This window comes from Physeter macrocephalus, chromosome 6 (assembly GCF_002837175.3).
Source record: "Physeter macrocephalus isolate SW-GA chromosome 6, ASM283717v5, whole genome shotgun sequence".
Classification (NCBI taxonomy): Eukaryota; Metazoa; Chordata; class Mammalia; order Artiodactyla; family Physeteridae; genus Physeter; species Physeter macrocephalus.
Window position 1 is genome coordinate 56,197,115 of NC_041219.1, and position 26,148 is coordinate 56,223,262.

The window sequence follows — 26,148 nt, forward strand, 5'->3', positions numbered from 1 at the left end:
ATAAAGTTAATTTCCCCAAATTAATTCATGAATTAAAAAAAAATCCCAATGAAAATTGCAACAGATTTTTTTAACGTATCTTGACAAATTAATTGTAAAATTAATCTAGCAGAGAAAATAAACAAATAAAGCCAGGACTTTTTTGATATAGAACAATATTACAATAAAGGCGTCAATGAATTTCTTAAAAAATAAATTTATGTATTTATCTTTGGCTGTGTTGGGTCTTCGTCGTTGGATCTTCGTTGCTGCACGTGGGCATTCTCTAGTTGCTTGAGGGGGGGCTACTCTTCATTGTGGTGCGTGGGCGTCTCACTGCAGTGGCTTCTCTCGTTTCAGAGCACGGGCTCTAGGAGCGCGGGCTTCACTACTTGTGGCTCACGGGCTCTAGAGTGCAGGCTCAGTAGTTGTGGCGCACGGGCTTAGTTGCTCCGTGGCACGTGGGATCTTCCCGGACGAAGGATCGAACCCACGTCCCCTGCATTGGCAGTCGGATTCTTAACCACTGCGCCACGAGGGAAGTCCCACGTCGATGGATTTTAATTAGGCCTGTTAACTGGTTGGTTAATAGTTTTATCACTTATAGTTTATTGAATCGCCTAATAATTAAATAATGTGGTTTACAATAACAAATACAATTGGCATTCCTAGGTTTGGGAATGGAACTGACTGGTAAGGATACAGTTCAATGGGTAGGGGCTGAATGATTCAGGTGTCCTAGACACCTAAAGTCAGTGGGTATTCAGTGTATCATATACTTAGTATACTTAACAGAATGGAAAGGGTAGGTTAATCAGGTAAGTGATCACTTCCTTTAGTGAACTCCTACTGTTCAAAATAATGGTGTTTAAAACACTATGGGACCTCCCCACCCCTTAGGTATGGGCTATGCATAGTAACAGTTTCCAAAGAGATCAATATGGAAAGAGTGGAGAAAAGAGTAAGTTTACAGTGAAGAAACCAGAGAAACACTGTTACAGCCAGGTGATCCAGGCCAATGTCAGCAGTCACAGGTAATGATGATAATATGCACCCTTGATATGATGTGAGGAAACTGGCACTTTACTTCTGTGATCTTCCTCCCCAAATTTATAACCCCAGCTAAATCATGAGAGAAACATCAGACAAATCCCAATAAAGGGACATTCTACAATATACCTGACTAGACCCCGGCAAAACTGCCAAGGTCATCAAAAACAAGGGAAGTCTGAGAAATTGTCACAGCCAAGAAAAGCCTGTGTGACATGATGACTAGATGTAACGAGGTTTCCTGGATAGGATCCTGGGGAAAGGACGTTAGGTAAAAAATAAGGACATCTAAATAAACTGTGGACTTTAGTCAACAATGTATCAGTATGGGTTCATTAATTTCAACAAATGTACCACACTAATGTAAGATGTTAATAATAGGGGAAATTGGATAAGGTAGTATATGCGAACTCTCTTTACTGTCTTCTCAATTTTTCTGTAAATCTAAAACTGTTCTAAAAGGTAGTCTATTTTAAAAACAAATAAGCAAACAAACAGTATAAACGATATTATTACAAATGACCGGAAACCTCTCCCTGGGTGATGGACTTAAAGAGAAGGTTCAAAAAGCTCTTCTTTGTGTCTTCTGCATATTTACAAGTTTCCACAATTAACAAGCATTACTTTTGTGCATAAAAAATACAATTTAAAGCCAAAGCAAAGAAAACTAGTATCCTTTTGTCTCCTTCCTCCTTGGCCCCCTCATCTCCTCTCAGTCCTTTGCATATTCAGCCTCATCCTAGGCTTTGGGACCAGCTCCAATCTGTACCAAACCCCAGCAGAGGGGCCTCGAGTGAGGCAGTAAAAGGGAAAGCTGACACTTGGCTGGAGCAGAGAGTTTATCTTAAAGAGAAATTGTGCAAACAATGCACTTCCTTGCATGCTCCTCACAGTGCAATTCACAGTAGCCCAAAGGGGGAAATAACCTAATGCCCATCAATAGATGAACAGATAAACAAAATGTTGTCTATCTATACCATGGAAAACTACTAAGCCATAGAAAGGAATGAAGTTCTGATCCATGCTACCATAAGGATGAACCTCAAAAACACCATGCTCAGTGAAAAAGCCAGACACTCTAGGTCACACAATATATGATTCCATTTATGTGAAATACCCAGAACAAGTAAATCCATAGAGTCAGAGCAGACTGCTGGTTGCTAGGGGCTGGAGGGAGGGGGAAATGAGGACTAACTGCTTAATGGGTACTAGTTTCCTTTCTGGGGTGATGCAAATATTTTGGAAGTAGATAGATGTGGGGGTTATACAACACTGTGAAGATACCAAATGTCACTGAATTGTTCACTTTAAAGTTGTTAATTTTATGTTATGTAAATTTCCAATAAAAATTTTTAATTCTCTACAAAATTTTAAAAGAAATCGTGGAGATGAGCCTCTCTGGGCCCTTTGTTTCCCTGGGGAAGTGGTACATATCCCGGTTTTGGAAATCCTGGATGCCTCTCCAGGGAATGCGTGTGAAAGGCAGAACTTCTGACTCAGTCTAAGGACTTCACAACCTACCCAGGAGGGAAAGGTGAATGAATGTAGTGGATGGAGTCAGACGGTGGGGATGCAGGCCCATAAAGCTGCAGAGAAGGCTGAGCTAGCTGGAGGGAAGGAGAGTCAGTCCCTGGTAAGAGCGTGGGCTCCAGGTTCAGAAAAATCTGTGTTTGATTCCCAGCCCTGCTCCCAGCTATAGGAATCCCTTTACCTCTCTGCACATCCGTAACTTAAGAATACTGATATACCACAATTTCTCATCCACAATCCCCGAATCCCAACAGGAAGTGCTACTGTAAGTTTGGTGCAGACCCATTTGGTTGCAAAACCGGGCTTGACCAGAAGTAAAGCTATTTATAGGCTTTATTTATTCCACTTAATATGAATATTCATACATTTCATTTCAGACATAATGCATTTGATTAGAGTATGCTCCCCCCGACCCAGCTGAGGGTGTTTTATTAACGTACAGTGCAGGTACCTCATTACCTTTCTTATATGTGCAAAATTAATTAATAAATTAATTCCAAAACTCATCTGGCCCTGAGGGTTTTGGATAAGCACTGAGGACCTGTAAATGATCAAATGTATTACGTGTTTGTTACATGCTAGTCTAGTGCCTCACGCTTTGCATAGATTTTCTCATTTGAGGCACATAAAACCTGTAACGAATTGGAACTCAATAAATATGAGCTGCTATTATGGAGTGGCATCAATATGGGAAATCTCCATAGAAAAAGTGAACTTTAAGGATTTAAAGGTGGCGAGTTGGGAGGGGAATGGTGGATAGCGTGGGAAAGGCTTCTACAAAAGGTGGGAAGAGGGGCTGTTTCCATTCTCATTTTTCTCTCATCTCAACCGGTGAGAAAAGAAAACAGTTGGAGACAGTCAGGAACCCATGGCAAGGAGTTTGTATTTGCTAAGGACAGGTGGGAGGGTCTGAGGAGGAATGACCATGTATTATGGATCTCATAGTCCAGCTGGACACTGGATTTCCATCATTTCCCCTCACTCTAGTGCTTCCACATAAAATCAAATGAACATAAAATGTAGACACTGCCAGGAAGTTTTGTGGATGGAGAAAAACCATATGTGGGGAGTTCTTTCAGGATATTGAATTCAACGGCCACGTTCGTGTAAGACGTGTTGCAGAAGGTGTCCTTCCTAAAAACCTGAAAATATTTACATCTTAGCGCTTGAGGGAATATCCATCAAGGTATTCCTGGATAATTGAGAGAGGGCACAAAGAAAAGCAAAATCAGAGTCAAAATTGAGGACCACAGATTCAATTTCCAGCCCAAGGTCACAGATCTGCCTAGAATAAGGCCAGGGAGGGGACTCAAATATCCTTCCTTTCAACAACAGATGTATTCACTGCTCTAGGGCACTTAGAAATGGTTCAATCAAGGACAGTTCTGCGGAGGATTCATCAGAGAAGCCCCACTCTTTTTTTTTTTTTTTTTTGCGGTACGCGGGCCTCTCACCGCTGTGGCCTCTCCCGTTGCGGAGCACAGGCTCCGGACGCGCAGGCTCAGCGGCCACGGCTCACGGGCCCAGCCGCTCCGCGGCACGTGGGATCTTCCCGGACCGGGGCACGACCCCATGTCCCCTGCATCGGCGGGCGGACTCCCAACCACTGAGCCACCAGGGAAGCCCAGAGAAGCCCCACTCTTAACACCAATCCCTAGCAGCTGTTCTAAGTGTCTTCTTTTGTCATAGGTTACATTATCCAAGTTTAAGCCAGACAATGAAAGATCCAGAAAGATCTCAAAGGAGAGCCCACAGAATGATTGGCAATGAAAGGCAAAAGGCTTTTGCCTCTGTCTCCCTGGATTTATGGCATGCGACAGAGGTAGTGCCCAGCCTAACCGCACTACCAGCCCCTTGGATGTCCTCGGGCAAGACCGCTACCACCAAACAAGAGGATTCAACAACTAATCGCCAAGACCTCTTTCACAAGTTCGTAAAATGTAACTTCAGATATATAGAAAAGTTGTGAAAATAATACAAAGACTCCATCTACACTCTTCATCCAGATTGCTCAAAGATTAACATTTCACTCTGGTTTATCCTTTTCTGTGTGTGTGTGTGTGTGTGTGTGTGTGTGTCTGTGTGTACTGTGTGTGATTAAATTGCAGACATGAAGCCCTTTTACCCCTATTTACTTCAGACTGTCTTTCCTAAAAATAAGACATACTCTAATACTACCATAATACAACTCTATAAATCAAGAAATTAGCATTGATAACAATACTACTATCTAAATTACAGACTTGACAAAGATTTCACCAATTGCCCCAATAATGCCCTTTTATCGAAAAAGAAAATCCAGACTCGTATTGTGTTCATTTATCATGTCTCTAATTTAGTCTCCCTTAACCTGGAACAGTTCCTCAGTCTGTCTTTGTGTTTTCATGCCGTAGACATTTTTGAAGAGTAGAGCTCAATTTGTTTGTAAACTGTCCTTCAAGTTGGGTTTGTCTAATGTTTCCTGGTGATTAGATTATACATATTTGGCAGGAACTCCATTTCAGAAAGCACATAAAGTCAACTTGTCCCATTATTGCCGATGTTAATTTTGATCACTCATTTAAGATGGTGTCTGCCAGGTTTCTCCACTGCAAAATGACTATTTTCCCCCTTGTAATTAGTAAGTGTATGATGGGTAGACATTGAGATTATATAAAATTTGAATACTCCTCAAACTTTTACCGATCAGTTTTAGCATCCATTGATGTTTCTTGCCTAAATCAATTATTATGATGGTTGCCAAATGGTGATTTTCTAATTCCGTCATTTCTTCTACATTTATTAGTTGGCTTTCCATGATAAGGAAGAGCTTTTCTTTCTTTCTTTTTCCCTTTCTTTCTTTCTTTCTTTCTCTCTTTCTTTCTTTCTTTCCTTCTTTCTTTCTGTCTCTTTCTTTCTTCCTTTCTTTCAAGTGTAGATTCATGGATTCTTAATTATTCCTTTAGTATTATTATTCATTTTGATGTTCAAATTGTTCTAGATTCTCTAAGACCTTCTTTAATATTCTATGAGAAGAGAAGGATGAACATTATGTGTTTGTAAACACTCAGTTATTTTTAAGGGTGATGTTTAAATTATAAACCAAACGTTGAACCACCACCTAAAATTCACCAAGGAAAGAGATGCCATGGTTGAGTACCCAAGCCTTAAAAAAAGGATTGAATGCTTTGAACCTAAGTGCTTGTGTGGGGCTGGGAGAGAACAGCTATGGGAAGGGGGCCCTTGAGTACAGCTAAGTCTGTGAACTGTGGAAACCTCTCTGATACAAGGGGAGGTTTGAGTTTCCCATTTCACTCAGGTCATAGCTGAAGGTTATTTACTTAAGCTTTTCCAGGAGCTGAGTCTGATGGTCCATGCAACCCTTCCACTCTTGTATTTATTCTGACTGTATCCAGTTGGCTTAATTTCCTCCCACTTCTTCCTCCACACCTGCCGGCAACTAGCAGGAAATAGAGCCTCTGGCCATCACCGTGATGTTGAATGAATTATTTGGAAATGGTTTCTTCAAGCACGTGGAATGGCATTTGTAACTTCTGGGTTTGTTACCATGTGAAAAATACAAAAACCTCACTGGGTAGGAGAACCCAAAGGTGATCTACAGGGCTACAAACTGTGTGCCCCTTGTGTTGGTCAGAACTTGAAAGTGTCATTCACTGTCCAACCTCATCCCACCCCAACTTTAGATAACTCTACATATACGTTGGTTCAGGCTGGAAGGGAACGGTTCTCTTCTTAAACTGGGCTCCACTAGGAAATAACGGCATGCCTGAAAATCACTTGGAAAAAATAAATACCTCTGCCAAAACCCAGTCATCTAAATTGGTTTAACATCTTTAGGCCAGGGCAGAGGATGACTAGTCGTAGGCGCCTAGATAACCTGCATTTTCTGGACTCTCTGGACAGAATGAAGGGTGGGGTGCGTGGGAGGGGGCAGCCTCATTCCCTCTTGGTCACCCAGCTCAGTGGCCAGGCAGCACAGGAACCTGCACATGTGCTTTCAGGAGACCAAGGAGCCTGTGCTTCAGTGGTGGCATTTAGATGTTCCTCTGAAATGCTAATAAAGACTCAATTTGGGGATTGCTAACAAAGTTCTCAGACTTGTTAATCGATCACTCCCTCTGAAGGCCAGAGACAGCAGCGTTAAACAAATGGCTCGAAGTACCCAGAAAGGAATTATTGCCTCAGCTGAAAGACTTCCAGGGAAAGACATTGCCTGGTTTTCCTGGATGGCACATTCTACTCACTCAGTTTTCTAGCCACCAGTATGTTGGCTACATCTACCCTCCATCTCTCCAGCTGATTTTAACCTCATTTCCAGCTCATCACCCTTCTAAAGAAATATCCAAATGCTCTCTCTCCTTTCATGCTATCTCCCTCTTCTCAGATTAAGGAGAAAAGGAAATTGAGGGGTAAGAAGGACATGGAAACTGAGAGTGGTGCTAGGGTCCGGTTGGTGAGCGGTTCTTGCATTTAATCCTCACAACAAATGAGGTAAAGCTAAGGAAACTGAGACTTGGAGAAAGTATGTGATTTGCCAAGAGCTCTGAGATCCAACCCTCTTTCCGGGTGCTGAGCTATGTCTGGTGAGTCAGAGGACTAGTTTATGGTCATAGCTTGGCTACAGGTTTTCTTTACAACTTTAAGTAAATCATATAATTTCTCTGAACCTGTTTTCTCAAAATAAAATAGGGATTTGTTTGTATGTATACAAATGTATATATAGACATAGATATGACTGTCCAAATGGATATCCATATATATCTCCACATATATTTGTGTAAATATATCTATATATCTATATCTATCTCTATCTATCCATCCATCCATCCATCCACCCATCATCTATCTATCCATCCATCATCTATCTATCCATCCACCCATCCATTATCTACCTACCCATCCATCCATCATCTGTCTATCTATCCATTATCTATCTATCCATCCATCCATCCATCCATCATCCATCTATCCATCAATCCATTATCTATCTATCTGTCCATCCATCCATCTATCCATCCATTATCTATCCATCTATCTATCTTTCTATCCATCCATCCCTCTATCTCTCTATCTCCCTCCTAGAAAGGATTTGCAGAGCCTCCATCTCCTTATCTCCGACTGACTAACCAACCCATTCCAATTTGCCTTCCTGTCCCATCGCTCCAGGAAAAAGCTTTCTTTAAAGTCATCAGTGACCTCCAGGTTGCTAGTTTCAATGGATATTTACAGTCCTTATTTTTTCATTATATTAGTTTCATACAACATAATGATTTGATATTTGTGTATACTGAAAAATAGTCACCACAAAAAGTCTAGTTAACATCCATCACCACACACACTTACAAATCTTTTCCCCTGTGGTGAGAACTTTTAAGATTTACTTCCTTAGCAACTTTCAAATATATAATATGGTATTATTAACTATAGTCACCATGCTGTACATAACATCCCCAGGACTTATTTATATTATAGCTGGAAGTTTGTGCCTTTTGACGCCTTCATCCCTTTTGCCCACCACCTCTGGCAATTACCAATCTGTTCTCTGTATGTTTGGTTTCAGGTTTTTAGGTTTTGTTTGGTTTTGGGGTTTTTTTTTAGATTCCACGTATAACTGAGATCATATGGTATTTGTTTTGTCTGTCTCACTTACTTCACTTAGCATAATGCCCTCAAGGTCCATCCATGTTGTCACAAATGGCAAGATTTTCTTTTTTTTACAGCTAAATAATATTCTGTTGAATATATATAACACATCTTCTTTAACCATTCATCCATCAGTGAATACTTAGGTTGCTTTCATGTCTTGGCTGTTATGAATAATGTTACAATGAATGTAGGGGGTACATATATCTTTTCAAGTTAGTGTTTTCATTTCCTTTGAATAAATACCCAGTAATGGAATTGTTAGATCATATATGGTAGTTCTATTTCTAATCTTTTGAGGAAGCTCCAGACTGTTTTCTGTAGCGGCTTCACCAATTTGCATTTCCAACAACAGTGCACAAGGGTTCCCTTTTCTCCACATCCTTGCCAACACTTGTTATTTCTTGTCTTTTTGAGCATAGCCATTCTAATAGTTGTGAGATGATATCTAACTGTGATTTTGATTTGCATTTTACTGAAGATTATGATGTTGAGCATCTTTTCCTGTGCCTCATGGCCATCTGTATGTCTTCTTTGGAAAAATGTCTATTAAGATACTCTGCCCATTTTTCAATTTTTTGGTTTTTGGCTTTTTGGGTTTTTTTGGGGGTATCAACTCTCTATAAGATATACAATTTACAAATATTTTTTCTCCACTCAGGAAGTTTCCTTATCATTCTGTTGATGTTTTCCTTTGCTGTACAGAAGCTCTTTAATTTGATGTAGTCCCACTTGTTTATTTTTGCTTTTGTTTTCAAATCCAAAAAGTCGTTACCAAAACCAATGTCTAGGAGCTTACTGCTTATGTTTTCTTCTAGAAGTTTTAGAATTTCAGGTCTTACACTCAAGTCCTCAATCCATCTTGAGTTAATTTTTGTGTATAGTGTAAGATAATGGTCCAGTTTGATTCTCTTGCATGCCACTGTCCTGTTTTCCCAACACCATTTGTTGAAGAGACTCTCCTTTCCCCATTGTATATTCTTGGCTCCTTGTCAAAAATAAATTGACCATATATGCATGGATTTATTTCTGGGCTCTCTATTCTGTTCCATTGATTTATATGTCTGTTTTTATGCCCATACCATACTGTTTTGATTACTATAGGCTTGTAATATAGTTTCAATGAATAGTTCAATGAAGAGAAACAACATCCACCCAGTTTTACAAGTCAGAAATTAGGTGTCATCCTCGATCAGTCATCACTCTCCCTCCATATCTAATCTATCCCCAAGTTCTAAGTATCCTCTTCATGTCCATCATCACAACCCAAGTACACTAACAGCACCTCTTTCCTGGACTACTGCTGATCTTCCAAACCACTCTTGTTCCCCTCCAGTCTGTTCTCCACACTGCAGCCAGAGTGATCTTTATGAACTAGAATCTGATAATGTCATACTTCTTGCTTAAAATCTTTGGTAGCTTTCCTAGCTCCCATTGCAAAACCCATAATCCTTAACACGACCCATAAAGCTTGCCAGGTCTTTCCCTCCTGACTTCTCTGTGCTTCACGCCCCACAATTCTCATTCTGTATGCTCCAGCTACACCACCTTCTTTCACGTCTCTGAATCTGCTGTAAACCCATCCTTCCACAGGGCCTTTGCACATGCTCTTCCTACAGCCCCGATCACTCCTCTCTCTTCATCTAGACAAGCCTTACCTTTATTTTTATTTTTGTAAGCATTCATCTCAGTCATAACTTCCTTGGGGAGGACTTCTATGACCTCCTGGGCCCACAGGGAGTTGAATCTCCCTGTTATGTGTTCTCATAGCATTAATAACAGTAGAAATTCGTTTAACCAACCTCCACTTAACTGACTTTTCACTAACACTTTCCACCTCTCTATGATTGGTACCCATGATACTCTGAATGCTGGAAGCTGGTAGGCCACTCTTTAACGTGATTGAATATTTCTGCTTCTCTCTTGTTTAGAGTTTGCTTATCAAGGGTCATTTGTATTTGTTCCCAAATTGGTTCACGCTAGCTGTGCACGCTATTGTAATTTACGTAACTGAATTAAATATTATGTAAGCCAATGAAATGTGAGTACAAAAAGTATTCATCTGTATGAGAATTCAATTGAATCATTTGGGAAGACGTGACAAAGGTAACGCACCAAAACTTGCTTAGCAGTGAGTGAAACAACTGTAAAAAATTGGGGAGGGCATTATCAAACTACAGAAGAATTCTGCAGATTTCTTTTCAAGTCTGTCTTTAACTTCTCCCTCTCCTGTCAAGAAATGAAAACAGGAAATCATGGACGATGCATTAAGGGTGTGTTTTATACAAGAAAGATGACAGAAAAGGCGTTGGCTCTGCATCAAAAGATTCATGCAGGGCTTCCCTGGTGGCGCAGTGGTTGAGAATCCGCCTGCCGATGCAGGGGACACGGGTTCGTGCCCCGGTCCAGGAAGATCCCACATGCCACGGAGCGGCTGGGCCCGTGAGCCATGGCCGCTGAGCCTGTGCGTCCGGAGCCTGTGCTCCGCAACGGGAGAGGCCACAGCAGTGAGAGGCCCGCTTACCACAGAAAAAGAAAAAGATTCATGCAGATGTGCGTGTGTGTGTGTGTGTGTGTGTGGTGTGTGTGTATGTACACACATATATCTTCATGTTAAAACACATATTCGTGGTATATATCTTTTCTTAGAATTCCTTCCTCCAGATCAAACCTTCATACAGGTAGTAACACTGGAACATCCCCATCAGGACTCATCATAGAATTCACAGAGCCCAGTGTAAATGGAAATATGGGCTCCTCATTCAAAGTGTATTAGGTATTTCAAGATGGTGACAGCACAGCCTTCAACCAAGTGTGGCGCCCTGTGATTCAGCAAAGGTCACATCCCCATGAAACAGGCTCTGGTTCCCATCTCCTAGCACAGGATTTGGCATGTGATAAGTGATTCTTTCACTCAGTAGGTATTTATTGAGGGCCTTCAATGTGCCAGGCACTGCTCTAGACTCTGAAAATATAGTACAGAACAACAGAGAATCAGTGATGTTTGAGCTACAAATTTGGCTCTGAGCTTCCTGGTAACCAAAGCCAAACATGAGATACCATCAATCACATCATTCTTATTATCAGAAAGGAGGAAGCAAACCAATGTCCCAGGGATAAAAAGAGATAGCAGTCTACCTCTTACTTCCTGACAGAACCAAATGAGATGGCAGCTGTGAAAATGACCTAAAGAAACAGAAGGTGCTATGATACACAGGGAGGTATTCGCATTAGAATTCTTTCTTTCTATTTATTTATTTATTTTTGGCTGCGTTGGGTCTTTGTTGTTGCACGCGGGCTTTCTCTAGTTGTGGCGAGCAGGGGCTACTCTTTGTTGCAGTGAGCGGGCTTCTCATTGCAGTGGCTTCTTTTGTTGTGGAGCATGGGCTCTAGGCACACGGGCTTCAGCAACTGTGGAACGTGGGCTCAGTAGCTGTGGCTCACGGGCTCTAGAGCGCAGGCTCAGTAGTTGTGGCGCATGGGCTTAGTTGCTCTGCAGCATGTGGGATCTTCCTGGACCAGGGCTCGAACCCGTGTCCCCTGCATTGGCAGGCAGATTCTTAACCACTGTGCCACCAGGGAAGCCCCTAGAATTCTTTCACAGGATGAAAGGGAAAAACTTTTCATTGTGACATCTCTGTTTTTCCTGGAAGGGTGCTCAGTAAATTCATCTTCGTAGGCAAAGAAACTTTCAAATCGGCTAACGTTTTTTTTTTTTGTTTTTTTTTTTGTTGGGGGGTATGCGGGCCTCCCTCTGCTGTGGCCTCTCCCGTTGCGGAGCACAGGCTCCGGACGCGCAGGCCCAGCGGCCATGGCTCACGGGCCCAGCCGCTCCGCGGCATGTGGGACCTTCCCAGACCGGGGCGCAAACCCGGTTCCCCTGCATTGGCAGGCGGACGCGCAACCACTGCGCCACCAGAGAAGCCCTCGGCTAACGTTTTAATGTTGGAATCCAACCATCCCTTCAGCCTACAAAAATTTCAACCAGTCTGTACAAGTTTCACCAGTCTCCCTTCCTGACCCTTACAAGAGGAAGAAGGCTGCCCAGTGCCAGGCGGGCAGACACTAAAGATGCCCTGGGTCTCAGTCCTCCCCTCCCCCTCCCCCTCCCCCACTCCAGGAGGCTGGAGGCTGGAGATGCTGGAGTTTCTTCCTGCTGCTCGACCCTCATAACCCCAAGGCCCCAGTGGGTCCATCCTCAGTGACGTGGACAGGACTTGTGAACAGACGGACATGGAGCCAAGACAATGTTGCTAGGAGCAGAGAAAAGGAACCTCTGCCATCCTCACCTTCCTGCCATTTCACTTCTCTCTTGCTCTCTTTCTGGCTTGCTACCCATTTCTTGCTGTTTCTGTGCTCTCTTCTCACCACCATCACCACCATCATTGACTTAGCGGAAGTCCTATGTAGTCTACGTTTCACAGAGACAGACAGTTCGGCAGGACAGACATAGGCAGGCTGGCTTCGCCTTTCTTTGTGGTTGTTACCCTGTGTCTGTGTATCTCTCTCCCACACACAGACAAACCAAATAAAGACCTGTGTGTACTTCAGAGAGAGAGAGAGAGAGAGTTTGATGGGAAACCAATAAATAAAAAATACCAGCTATCTTGACTAATAGACTATCTTTTATCTAGATGGAAAAAAAAACAAAACCAAAAACCTCATTAGGTCAGAAACATCTTAGGACCCTAAATGGGGCTCAGAGAAGTTCATTTCGTGACTATTTGAAACGTTAGACAATGAGCCTACAGATTCCCTCAGCCACCTGTTTTAGGCTTTTCAGTATCAAACATCAACCCATAGAGACCAGCTACGGCCAGAGCGAAAAAGATCTGAGCATTTCCACCAAAGATGTCACCAGACTACGAATCTACTGCCCTTTGAAGTCCCCATAAAATGTGAAAGAGAGAGCATCCTCACCAGCCACTGGTGTCAACAATTGACACGGGCCCCTTCATTGGGTACCCACTTAGGTATCAAAGAGACACCTTTAATGAGAGAAGAGCTTGCTGCGGGATTTCTATTTTAGGCCTCGTGCTAGTAAATATAATTCTGTTTACACAGTCTTGGGTCTGGGACCAGCTCGAGCTGCAACATGACTGTTTGAAGTGCACCTTAAGTGTGGTCTTTGAAGCTCTGAGCTGTGGTACATGTGGTCGTGTCTCTTTCTTTTTCTCCACCGTGGCAGAATTGTCAACTGTTCTTCAGTGGCTTATATAACATCCATGTGAACAAGGCGAGGACCTGGAGGCTGGGGGCCTAGCCCACTGGAATTGTGGGTGGCTGTCCTTGGCACTGGAAGAGAGCGGCACCCCTGGCTTCCACCCACTAGATGCTTGTAGATCTGCCCATAGTCGTGACAAACAAAGAAGTCTCCAGACATTGCCAAATGTCCCCGCCAGGAGCAAAACTGTCCCCAGTTGAGGAGTACTGCTCACACTACTTCTTCACTACATCCCTCAAGCTTTATGAAGTAGGATTTTAAGTTTTGTTCTAAGACTCACAGATCTTGAAATCAAACTTATGGTTACCAAAGGGGAAATGTGGGGGAAATGATAAATTAGGAGATTGGGATTAATATATACACACTACTATATATAAAATAGAGAACTAACAAGGACCTACTGTATAGCACAGGGAACTCTACTCAATATTGTGTAATAACCTATATGGAAAAAGAATCTGAAAAAGAATCGAGATATATAGGTATAGATATATAGATATATCTGATTCACGTTGCTGTACACCTGAACGAACACAACATTGTAAATCAACTATACTCCAATAAAAATTTTAAAAAATATATAAATAAAAAATAGATTTTGTTCTAAATATTTGTTCATTGATATTATGTTTTCTTTAACCTATGAATCAATCTGAAAGGTTTTAAATTCTAAACATATCTTGCTTTTTTTTTAGTTACCTTTTTGTTGTTCATTTATAACCTAATTAGACTGGGTCAGGGAAGGTGTGCTCTACAATCCTTATTCTTTTGCATTTGTGGAGACTTGCTTTGTGGCTGAGTACCTTGTCGGTTTCTGTAACTATCTCTTCTGTGTTTGAAAAATGTGCATTCTTCGACGGTTGGGTACATGATTCTATACGGGTCTGTTAGATCAACTTGTTCATTGCGTTATTCAAATCTTAGACAGTCTTGCCAATTTTTATGCCTCCTGACTTATCAATTACCAGAAGGGTGTATTTTAAAATCTCCCGTAACGATTTGTCAGTTCCTCCCTGAAATTCGGTCAAATTTTTGCTTTGGTACATTTTGAGGGTCTAGAATAGGTAAATACAAATTTGGATGTGTTATACCCTCCTGATGAATTGTTCCTTTTATCACTATATAATGACCTTCTTTTTGCCTTAAAGACATTTACTCTGCTGCAGCCTTCTAGTTAGTTTTGTTTTGATTAGTATTTGCCTAGTATACCTCTTTTTATCATTTACTTTCAATTGTTTTGAATCCTTCTGTTTTAGGTATCAATATGTATTTTGAAAGTGGCATAAGTAAGTTTTCTTTCTATTTTTTTCACATCGAACCTGGCAACTGTCTTTCAACTCGTGAGTGTAATCCACTTAGATTTATTGTGTTTCTTAATATATTTAGATTTATTTCCACCATTTCTTGCGGGACTTTCTATTTACTCTGCTTCTTAATGCCTTTTCTTCCTCTTTTCCTGTCTTCTTTTGGATCGATCAAGGTTTCCATATTTCTCTCTTTCCCTCAATTAATTTAGAAATTACATGTTCTGTTTCTACTCTTTCAGGGGTTATCCTGAAACTTTTGTCAAGCCAGTTGGACCAAAATTCTAAAGTTGATATTACTACCCTCTTCCTAAATAATATAAGGAATTTAGAATATTTTAACCCATCTTACATATTATCGCTATCCAACATTTTAGATAGCTCCACTTTAGTTTTATACGCTAAGTGTTATTATTTTCATTATTGTTGGCTTTGAGCAAATTAATGCATTTTTTGGCTTTGCCTAGATGTTTATCAGCATTTTTAATAACCATCCCTTCTTCCCTCTGAATCTTTCCCTCTGACTTCAATTTCTTCTTTCCTAAAACACATACTCTAGAAGTCTTTTCCATGAGTGTCCTTGAATAATACATTTTTTTGGTCATTGCTTTATAATATCTTTATTTCCTCTTGTTTTTTTTTTAATATTTATTTATTTATTTATTTTTGGCTGTGTTGGGTCTTCGTTTCTGTGCGAGGGCTTTCTCCAGTTGCAGCAAGCGGGGCCACTCTTCATCGCGGTGCGCGGGCCTCTCACTGTCGTGGCCTCTCGTTGCGGAGCACAGGCTCCAGATGTGCAGGCTCAGTAATTGTGGCTCACGGGCCCAGTTGCTCCGTGGCATGTGGGATCTCCCAGACCAGGGCTTGAACCCGTGTCCCCTGCGTTGGCAGGCAGACTCTCAACCACTGCGCCACCAGGGAAGCCCCTTTCCTCTTGTTTTTAAATGATAGTTGAAGACGGTAGAAATGAAGACTGACCATTTTTTTTCTCTCAGCACCTTAAAAATATTATTTCATTGACTTCTGGCTCCACTGTTGCTTTTGAGAAGTCAGTTATAAGTCCAATTTTGATTTCTTAGTGAGCAATCCATATTTCTCTCTTGCCGCTTTTAAGATCTATTTCTTTTTGGTTTTCAAAAGTTTTTCTATGATGTTATGGGTACAAGTTTCATTCGATCTTTCTTAGGACTCATTTCCTGCCTCTGAAGATTTGTTTCTCTCATAGGTTCTGGAAAATTCTCAGCCTTTTTTTCTTTGGTTGTTTTCTTTCCTCCTTCTCTTAATATTCTCTACCTGAAATTCTATTACTCATACGTTTCCCCTCTTTCTATCCTCCATTTCTCTTAATCTTGTTTTTATATTTTCTATTTATGTATCTATGCTGCATTTGGGGCAGTTTTCTGAAATCTGCCAGTTCTTAAACTCTTACTTCAGCTATGTGTAACCCATGTCACTTACTGCAGTTTGTTTTTCTAGGTTCTATTTGTTTCTTCAAATCTGTCTGGGTTTTTTTTTGGTAGTGTCTTAATGATTTTTTTCCCTTTATATGTATCTTTATAACGACTTAAGGAAAACACTAATTTCTAGTCTGTCTCCAATAGCTCTATTTTCTGAATGAAGATTCTTGGTGGTCTACACCTATTGTTTGTTGTATCTGCTGATGTTTGCCCATGGGGGGTTGTGAGACTATAACTTCAGAGTTGAGAATTCACTACGGTGGGAATGAGAATTCTGAAGGGGCTGCACTGAGCGTGTGTCCTGCAAGGGCCATCTGTGTACAGTTCTCCATGGGATCCCAGCAGCACTGTCCAAAAGATGGTTTCTCATTATTTTGTTGATTTGAGGGTTCCTGGACCACTCAAGTAATGTCAATCCAAACCCCTGCTCCACGTGAAGGTCAGCATGTAATAATGAGATTACAGGGGACACTTGTTTTCCTTCCACTCATAGCCCAGGCTCAACAGACAAGCTTATACGGCATCTCCCTTTGTAGGTGAGCAGAACGTTTCCCTATAAACCTCTTCCTCGCGTTACGTGAAAGCCTTCATTCCAACTCTCCATCTGGCACAGACCCAAGGCCTCATATTCAAATTTCTGTGGACCTAAAAACCCAATCTAAATTAGAAAATTTAAAATCCTAAAAGCCTAAAAACCCAATCCTCCCCATACCTGCCCCAGCATCCAGGGTCGCCCCACATCCGTTCACTCATTTTCAATTCCTGCTTGTTTTCTCCTGGGGGATCTTTCTTACTTTCTGTGAGCTCATCTTTGCATGTAGAAAAAACAATTATATATATATATATATATATATATATATATATATATATATATATAGTTCAGCATTTCTAGGAGTTTTGAGATAGGAGAGTTTTCAGGTCATCTAATGTGCCATATTGTAGAAAATAGGGATCCCCCCACCCAAACATAACACTCAAAAGCACTAATTTGATGATTCCCCATTACCTAAACAGTAACTACCCAGCTCATTAGCATGACCTGGAGAAAACAGTCTGGCTCATACGTGCTCTTCCTGTTCCGTTTTCCATCTCTCTCTTCTTTTTAAAAAATTCTTTTTTATTTTTACATAATTTTTAAAGTTTATTTTCCATTTACAGTTACTACAAAATATTGGCTATACTCCCATGTTGTAGAATACATCCTTGAGCCTGTCTGACACTCAAGAGTTTGTATGTCTAAATTCCCCAGCCCGATATTGCCCACTGCCCCTCCCCACTGGTAACCATTAGTTTGTTCTCTATATCTGTGAGTCTGCTTCTTTTTTTTTTTTTTTTTTTTTTTGGTATGCAACCACTGCGCCACCAGGGAAGCCCCAGAGTCTGCTTCTTTTATGTTATAGTCACTAGTTTGTTGTATTTTTTTAGATTCCACATATAAGCGATATCATATGGTGTTAATCTTTCTCTGTCTGGCTTATTTCACTTAGCATAATGCCTTCCAAGTCCATCCATGTTGCTGCAAATGGAAAGATTTTGTTCTTTTTTATGTGTGAGTAGTCCACTTCTTCTTTATCCATTCATCTGTTGATGGACACTTAGGTCGTTTCCATGTTTTGCTTATTGTAAATAACACTGCTATGAACAATGGGGTGCATGTATCTTTTTTAATTAGTGTTTTGGATGTTTTATTTTTCCGGATATATACGCAGGTCCATCTCTTCTTAATGCCCTACATTTCAGCCACACAGACAGTTCATGGTTCTACCAACTTCCACACACCTACAACTGCCAGACTCAGGCTCTGCCGGCATCCTTCTCTCATTTCACAAACTGCTGTTTTCTGGCCAGAGCAAACCCCAAATATTGGCTCCAACACTCCAAAACATAATTAATCAAGCCCTCCCCGATGCTCCCACTACATACATACCTTGTTTAGAATCCTTATCACATAGAACAAGGCATTTTTACATCTTGAGCTAGATTCAGATCTTTCATGGGGACAAAGCAAGATTTTATCCATCACCCCCAACATGTAGCACAATACCTGGCACATGGTAGACACTCTAAGATGCCATAGCAATTGTCTTGAATTATGAGGCTATTCAATTCTTGCCCAGAGATATATAGCTTGAAATTATGGTACCTTGGTGTGTCATAAGCAGCCTTATTTTTGAAAATTTCTGCATAACTGCTAATTGTCACTGGTGCTAGGTGAGTCACAATACAGGGCAAATAGGCTCAGTCTAGCCTCTGCCCATAATTTTTATTAGATATGAGTCCTGACTCATGACGAAATTCCATTTCGAGAGCTGAGTGAGGGGTCACTTATAATCTAGGACAGACAGTACAGCTGCAAGACATGAAGACAACAATAAGAAAACATAACCAGGCTGTCTTACTCACTGTTGTAACCCCACAGCACAGTCACTGATATAGAGCAAGTGTTCAATGAACACAGGAATAAACACGAACGAGTGGGCAAGAGGTTATGTGATAAAAAAAGAGAAACTTTAGCCAAGTGGCAGACAGAGGAAGTTAGAAGGTATGTCTGACTCCACCACTGGACTTATGGCTTGGATCGTATCTTATTCGTCATGGTATGTGTCTCACATGTACAACACGCTGAGTTGAGTGTGGACTAAGCAAACACTTTGTTTGCTTGGATGGACGAATGAATGAAAAACTTAATTATGTGCAAACTGAATGAATGAGAAACTCCCAGATCTGGAGTTACGGAGAGAGGGAAACCAAAAGGCCAACATGTTGGATAAGAAGGAAAAAATTAATTTTCATAAACCTTTTGGGTTTGGCCTCATCCATGCACGCTAGCCTTACTTTCTTGACCCTCCTGTCCACCCATCCATCCATCCATCCATCCATCCACTTCTCATCCATTCACTCAAGAAACATTTTCCAAGCACCTACTGTGCGCCAAGCACCGTGCTTGGGGTTTACAGATTTCAGTTTTGTATTGAGAAAAACTTGCTGATTCTCTAGCAGTAAAATGGTCCCACCGGCATGCTGGGAGCTGATATTTCTCAAAATTTTCATTCATTCCTCCTTCATTCATTCATCCAGCAAAAATCTTTGAGCCCATCCTCTCTGCCAGACACTGTGAGGCACCAGGGATTCATTCCTTATTTTACGTATTTATTCATTCAATAAACAATGTGTAAGCATCTAATGAGTGCTATAGCCATAGGTGGGGTCTCTGCTTTCAAAGAGCTTAATGTTAGTAGTATTAAGACTCAGGTAAGAGACAAGTAAACAAATAAATAAACTAGTTGAGATAATGATAAGGCAAAATAATAATGAAATCAGGATGTGCCAGAGAGTGATTATATCATATGCGTATGATATAAAACCACTGTGGTCCCTGCCCTCAGAGGCAGAGACTTCTAAGAAAGCAGAGTGCTCACCAGATGCTCTGGGTGCCGCCTACCTGGATTCTCTGGACAGGCAACCCTGATGTGAGCACGCGGCGGTGTGACCTGGCCTGGGGGCAGAGAAGCCGGGTCTTGGAGAGAATGGACCAGAAGGACGAGCCCCCTGTAGAGGCCTCTCTGCCTGCACTGCGTGTCACCAGGGACGGAGCTCCTCGCCCCGTGGCCCTGGCTGACCTGCCTGCGCTGTCTTCTGAGAGCATGAATATCTGCCTTCAAGCCATTGAAATGAACCACCACGGCCTCCTTGGTCAGGAACTTTGACTCCCAGTGGACCTGGTTTTGAACTAGTGGTCTGGAGGTGAATGACTCCATATCTTGTTACTAATTCCCTAGGGCCACCACTTCTTCCTGCCGACCACTAGCAGGAGGGCTGGGCGGGGACGGGCACAGAAGTTCAGCCAGGGGTCCTGGACGTATCAGTCCACCCAGCTCCGGCCCCTGCCATCTGGCCTCCTGCTTCCCCCCTCCCCCCGCCCCAGTGCTTTAGCCTGGCCTGACCGCACAGGTTTTGGAAGAGGCCAAGGTCACCGTGGGCCGACCTCCCCAGATGGATGCAGCCCGACACCGCAGCTGTGGTCCAGCCTGACCGTGGATGCTCGGGGGCACTTGCGCCAGATGAGGGCTGGGCCTCCACCAGTGAGGCTCTGATTAGACCCAGAGACCACGGCTTGATTCCCCTCCTCCCCACCCCGGGTCCTTCCGGACCCCAATCTCCTTACTTCCCAGCCCTGCTCCTTTTCCTGCCCCTCAAGACACCATCAGCCCTTCTCTGAGGTTGGTGTTCAAGGGAGAGGCCCTCCACCCGGGAACCCAGGCAAACACTGGTGAGATTCATCACCGGGCACCACTCCAGGGGGTCAGCAAGCGGTCCCCTCAGTTCATGGGGCCATGGAGGAGCCCGGCCCTCCTGGACTGCAAGCCGGACAGTCTCCTCCGATGGCCAGGCTGCAGCGATTGGAGGCTGCGTGGGGTAGCGGTCTGGACCCCAGAAGCATCAATTCTTGTTCTAATGGGCATATTTGCTCTGTGCTTTGAGCGCACCCATACAGCTTGGCCTAAAATACATGCTTTTTTGTAGGGGCTTATGATCCAGGGAAATGGAGGTGCTTCATCTTTTCTAAAAATCACAGCCTTGACCATCACCCTTTGAATATACGTCTGTAAGCGCAGGTGTCACATTGTACTGAGATATTCCCCTTGTACATCCATTTCCTCCACTAGACTGTGGACTCCTCAAAGACGAGGACCCTTTCTTATTTGTCCTTGGCCCTCTCGTTGGTGACTGCGGAAGGAAGTGGTGAGGGACAGCTGCGTCGCTAGCCCAGGGCGAATCCAACTTTCACTCCAGGTCTCTCTGGATTTATCTTGGAGTTTATTTCAACTATGGTCATACCCAATGGTTCAGACACTAAAAATAATCTGGCATGAAACAATTAAAATCAACATTTGCTGGAAAGATAGATTAGGTGTGGTGTCTTAGTTTACAACAGATTAATAAAATGGTGAGACAAACACTGTGTGATATCACTTACATGTGGAATCTCAAAAATACAACAGACTAGTGAATTTAACAAAAAATAAGCAGACTCACAGATATAGAGAACAAACTATGGTTACCAGTGAGGAGAGGGAATGGGGGAGGGGCAATATAGGGGTAGGGGATTCAGAGGCACAAACTACTAGGTATAAAATAAGCTACAAGACTATGTTGTACAACACAGGGAATAGAGCTGGTATTTTATAGTAACTATAAATGGAATATACCCTTTAAAACTGGTGAGTCAATATATTGTACACCTGTAACTTCTATAAAATTGTACAGCAACTATACTTCAATTAAAATATAAAAAATAGCCAATGAATTGAAGTTTAACTGATTTTTGTATACTAATCTGTAGCCTTGCTAAATACTGTTTCAATATCTCTTTTTTAAAGAAAACTATTCTATCAATAACTACACAATTATTTTGTCTGTGAATAAAGATGATCTTCTTTTCAAAAAAGAAAATCGAAATAAAAAATAAAAGTAAATTGCAGGGGCTTCCCTGGTGGCGCAGTTGTTGAGAGTCCGCCTGCCGATGCAGGGGACACGGGTTCGTGCCCCGGTCCGGGAAGATCCCACGTGCCGCGGAGCGGCTGGGCCCGTGAGCCATGGCCGCCTGAGCCTGCGCGTCCGGAGCCTGTGCTCTGCAACGGGAGAGGCCACAGCACTGAGAGGCCCACGTATGGCAAAAAAAAAAAAAAAAAAAAAAAAAAAGTAAATTGCAGTGAAAAAATAAAATGGTGAGCTTCAAAACTGTGTATGATTCTGTTCAGATAAAGTTAACTGTGAGTGAGATTTTCTTCTAAGATGCTCTTCTCCTAAGATGCTGCAAAGATGCTCTGCTTCTGATTCTCTTCTACTACGGTTTCTCTTAGAAACCAGGTCTTTTCTAAAGTGAGAGGGGGCATCAAGGATCCATTGGTATCCCTCTTCTATCTGGTCCCTGAATTTAGAGCAAGAACCACAAGCTGGAGAAACAACACATGACTTCAAGAAAGGGGGCCTCCTGGGGGCCTCTAACCAACCCTTTCTCTTTACCTGCCAAGCGGAGATAACCAGCCACTGAGTAGGCTGAGTGACGTGGGATGATCCCGCAGCCCTGCTGAGCCAGGGGAAGCCGTCTCCCCCGAGAGGCAGCTTGTGTCTGGGCTGCTGGCAAAGCCGTCTGCTTCTACACCCTCCTAGTGTGCGGGCCAGAATCTAGGAAGGGACCCTGACCGGAGAAGCTTGAGTCAGAACAGCTCCCTTCGACGGAAAGCTTCTGTAAAGGCAGAGATCGTCTCCATGCTTACGGACAGGCTATGGCCCTGGTGGCTGGAGGTCTGCTGAGCTGGAGAGCGGATGCTCCTCCCGTGAGTTCGGCTCTAGCTGCTGTTTCCCGCTGCCCTGAGGAAAGGTCGTCCTCACCTTCTCCCTACCTGGCACAGTGACTCAGGGGGAGGCTTGGAACCAGAACCCAGGACACCGATTCCCAGGACACAGTCTCGCTGAGAGAGGGACCTCGGGGTTTGCTGTGAAAGGCGTGGACTTTGGCGTCAGGCAGACCTAGATTCACATCCCAGTTTTGCCGGTTACTGGCAGTGGGACTTTGGGCTAGCTATTTGATTCTCTCTGTGCTTTGGTTTACTCATCTGTAAAATGGGCATAATAACAGCTACCTCGTGAGATTGTTGTGAGAATTAGGGATATCACATTTCTAAAACACTGAATAAGATACCAGAAATACAGTAAATGCTAAATAAATGCTCACTAAATAATTCCGTGGTGCCATCTAGTTCCCTGGAGTCCTGAGATCTTTCCCAGGAGTTTAAGAGCCCCTTGGACGGGAAAGGGGGCAGTGAGGAGAGAAAAAGTGAGCTGGGTTATCAGCCCCCCTTTAGCTAAAGCAAATGCTCTGTTTCTGTTGTCTCTGTCTGTTCCACGTCTAAGTCTGATGCGTCTACTCTAATCCAATCCCCTCGTGTGGCAGATGAAGAAGCAGAGGCCCAGGGACCGTAGGGATGTCCCTTGGCTGGTCCAACATGAGGCTGGGAAGCAACATCTTGTGGTGTCTAAGAGCACAGGTTCTGCAATGATGCTGCCTGGGTCAGGTGTCTGTTCTATCACCGCCTATCTTTGTAATCTCGAGCTTGTTACTCACTTCTTTGTGCCTCAATTTCCTCATCTTTAAAATGCCTGCTTCTATGTGGTAAACACACACACACGCGCGCGCGCGCACACACACTGGAATATTCCTCAGCCATAAAAAAGAATGAAATAATGCCATTTGCAGCAACATGGATGGACCTAGAGATGATCATACGAAGTGAAGCAAGTCAGACAGAGACAAATATCATATGATATCACTTACATGGCATCTAAAATATGACATAAATGTACTTATCCACAAAACAGAAACAGACTCACAGACATAGAGAACAGACCTGTGGTGGCCAAGGGGGAGGGGGGTGAGGGAGGGAAGGACTGGAAGTTTGGGATTAGCAGATGTAAGCTATTATACGTAGAACGGATGAACAACAAGGTCCTATTGTACAGCACATATTCAATAGCCTATAATAAACCATAATGGAAAAGAAAAAAACTGTAAAATGCCTGCTTCTAAGGGTTTTTGTAAAGATTAAGTAAAATTTTACATCTAAAATGCTCAGCATGTCATCTGACATAGTGTTAAGCCTTAGTGATTATTTTTAGAACACGTGACCCTACTTCACAGTCTAGGAAAATTTAACTGTAAGATACTGACTTTAACGTGTGCTCATCCTTCACGGCAAACAGGATGCTTCGCGAGGTGAAAAGAGCTTCAGCGGGCTATGACCAGCACAGAGAAGTGTCATGTCTCCTCCAGCCCTGAAGGTTACTGACTTGGGCCAGACACTTTTGCTCAGACAGTGAGTGGACAGACTTAGTTTAATGAAGAAGGAAAGCCCGTGGAAGGCAAAAAAAAGGAGCGGCTGGAAGGACAGAGGCTCTATTCTAAGCAATTTCTTGCTCCACCGTTATCCCTGGGGATAGGTTTGTGAAGTAGGGGTACGTGGGACCATTTCGGTGCCATTTTGACCACTAGAGAGCCGTGGAATGTGTGCTATCCTTAGAGGGTGGATTCCCAAGGAGAGGTAATGTCCACAGCAAGACTAGCCATGGTACGGCCAGCCCCCGTTCCCTTGCTGGACCTGGGTTTGGTCTGTTTTCCAGGAATCCAAGTCATCCACTTGTGTTCCCTGGTTCCTTCCGCGACCGGGTAGCATTGGCAAGGCACAGACAGCTCTGGGCCAAGGATGGAGAGAGGCCTGTCTCCTTTAAAGCAGGCTTCCCAAATGTTCAAGACCGTCGGTGCCCCCATTTTCTAACCAACACAGTCCAAACTCTTCAAGGGCCGCCCGAGGCTGCCTTGCCTGAATTCCGTCCTCCCCCTCCCAACGTCACATCATTCGATCCTCTGCCCACCTTCACTCTTTCTCCGCCCTCTCCTTCCCCATCACACACCCATCCTCAAGATTCTCACCCGTTCTCCAACGCCTGCATTGAACCCCATAATTGGATGAGCTCCATACCAGGTATCCTATAACACGTTGTCCCTCTCCTATACCGTTTACCACGTACTGCGAGCAATGAAGTTGGAAATTTAGCTGAGGAGCTTTCTAAGCCAACTGTAGAGGGAGCAGCTTGACTCCTCCTGACTCTCTACAGCGAAGAGTGAGGAGAGAGGTAACACGAAGAGAGGACTGTAAGCCAAGAAAAACCCAAAAAACAAAAAACAGAACTTGGAAGTTTGGGAAATTCCCAGCCTGTCCATACTGCAAAAAGTAAAGTTTGTTCTGAGGGGAACACTAAGGCGCGGCTGGGCAATGACGTGACAAGGAGATGGTGAGTGTGGCTCACAGGCTCCGCCAGCCTGCTCAGGACAGGCGGCATTAGAGGTGGGATTATGCCAGCAGATACTCCAGTATGAACCAGAGGGGGCAGAGGAAGGGGCACGGGGTAAACGAAGGCTGTTACACGTCCTGGATGCTACAGGTTGGGACCATAGAGCTATTTGGCCACACATGTGTGCTATCCTTCCAGAAAAGGGAGGCGGGACCCCAAAGGCAATTCAGAGATGACCAGGGCTGCCACCCTCACCACAAGGCCCCGAGAGCACAGGCCAGGCGTCTGAGGGGAAAGCAGAGGGCGAGACTATCTCCCCTTCTGTGTCAGCGGAGGGGCCTGTGGCCCTCAGCAGAGACCCACAGTGTGGGCTGTCCCCCCATCCCCCAGAGAGCCACCTTTCGGACGGGGCCCCACCTGGGGCCCCTGCACCGTTGTGGGGATGACGTTGCCACCCCGATGGGGCTGGAGGGCAGAGCGCTGCGTCAAAGAGGGTTATTCTTGAGGCCTCGGATCTCACGGAACTTGCCCTGCCAGGTCTGGCACTTGCTTGGCACCCATCACCCTTTCCAGCTTTCCTGCTTCTCTCTTTTGGAGGGAAGACATCTGTCCTATGCTTGTCCCATCATTGTAGTTTGAAATCACACGTCTTGTGTGGTTTCACAGGTTCACGGCTAGAGAGGAATTTTGCCTCAGGATAAATAACACCTCAAACGGTCGTTCCTATCTGATTTAGAGGATATTTAGATGAGACTGAACTTGAGACATAAGAGTCGATGGTGGAATGAGATAAGAATTTAGGGGCTGTCAGGATGGAATGTACGTATTTTGCATGCGAGGAGGACATGATTCGGGGAAAGGACAGGAGCAGAAATCTATGGGCTGAATTGTGGCCCCCATTCATGTGCTGAAGTCCTAACCCCCAATATGATAGTATTTGGAAATGGGGCCTCTGGAAGCTAATTAGGTTGAGATGAGGTCATGAGGGTGAAGCCCTCATGATGGGATTAGTGTCCTCATGAACGGAGGAAGAGACCAGGGCTCTCTCATGATCTTTCGCTTTTTTTTTTTTTTTTTTTTTTGCGGTACGCGGGCCTCTCACTCTTGT

At 43.4% G+C, this 26,148-nt stretch overlaps 1 long non-coding RNA gene across 1 annotated transcript in view; it reads right to left on the reverse strand.

The window, feature by feature from the left end:
• Nucleotides 1-248: 248 nt before the first annotated feature.
• The window catches only part of LOC102981967 (uncharacterized), a 74,684-nt gene continuing 48,784 nt past the window's right edge, over nucleotides 249-26,148 (reverse strand). The window contains exon 3 of the long non-coding RNA XR_448386.4: nucleotides 249-556. This is a non-coding gene — a long non-coding RNA (uncharacterized lncRNA). The remainder of the gene's footprint in view (nucleotides 557-26,148) is intronic.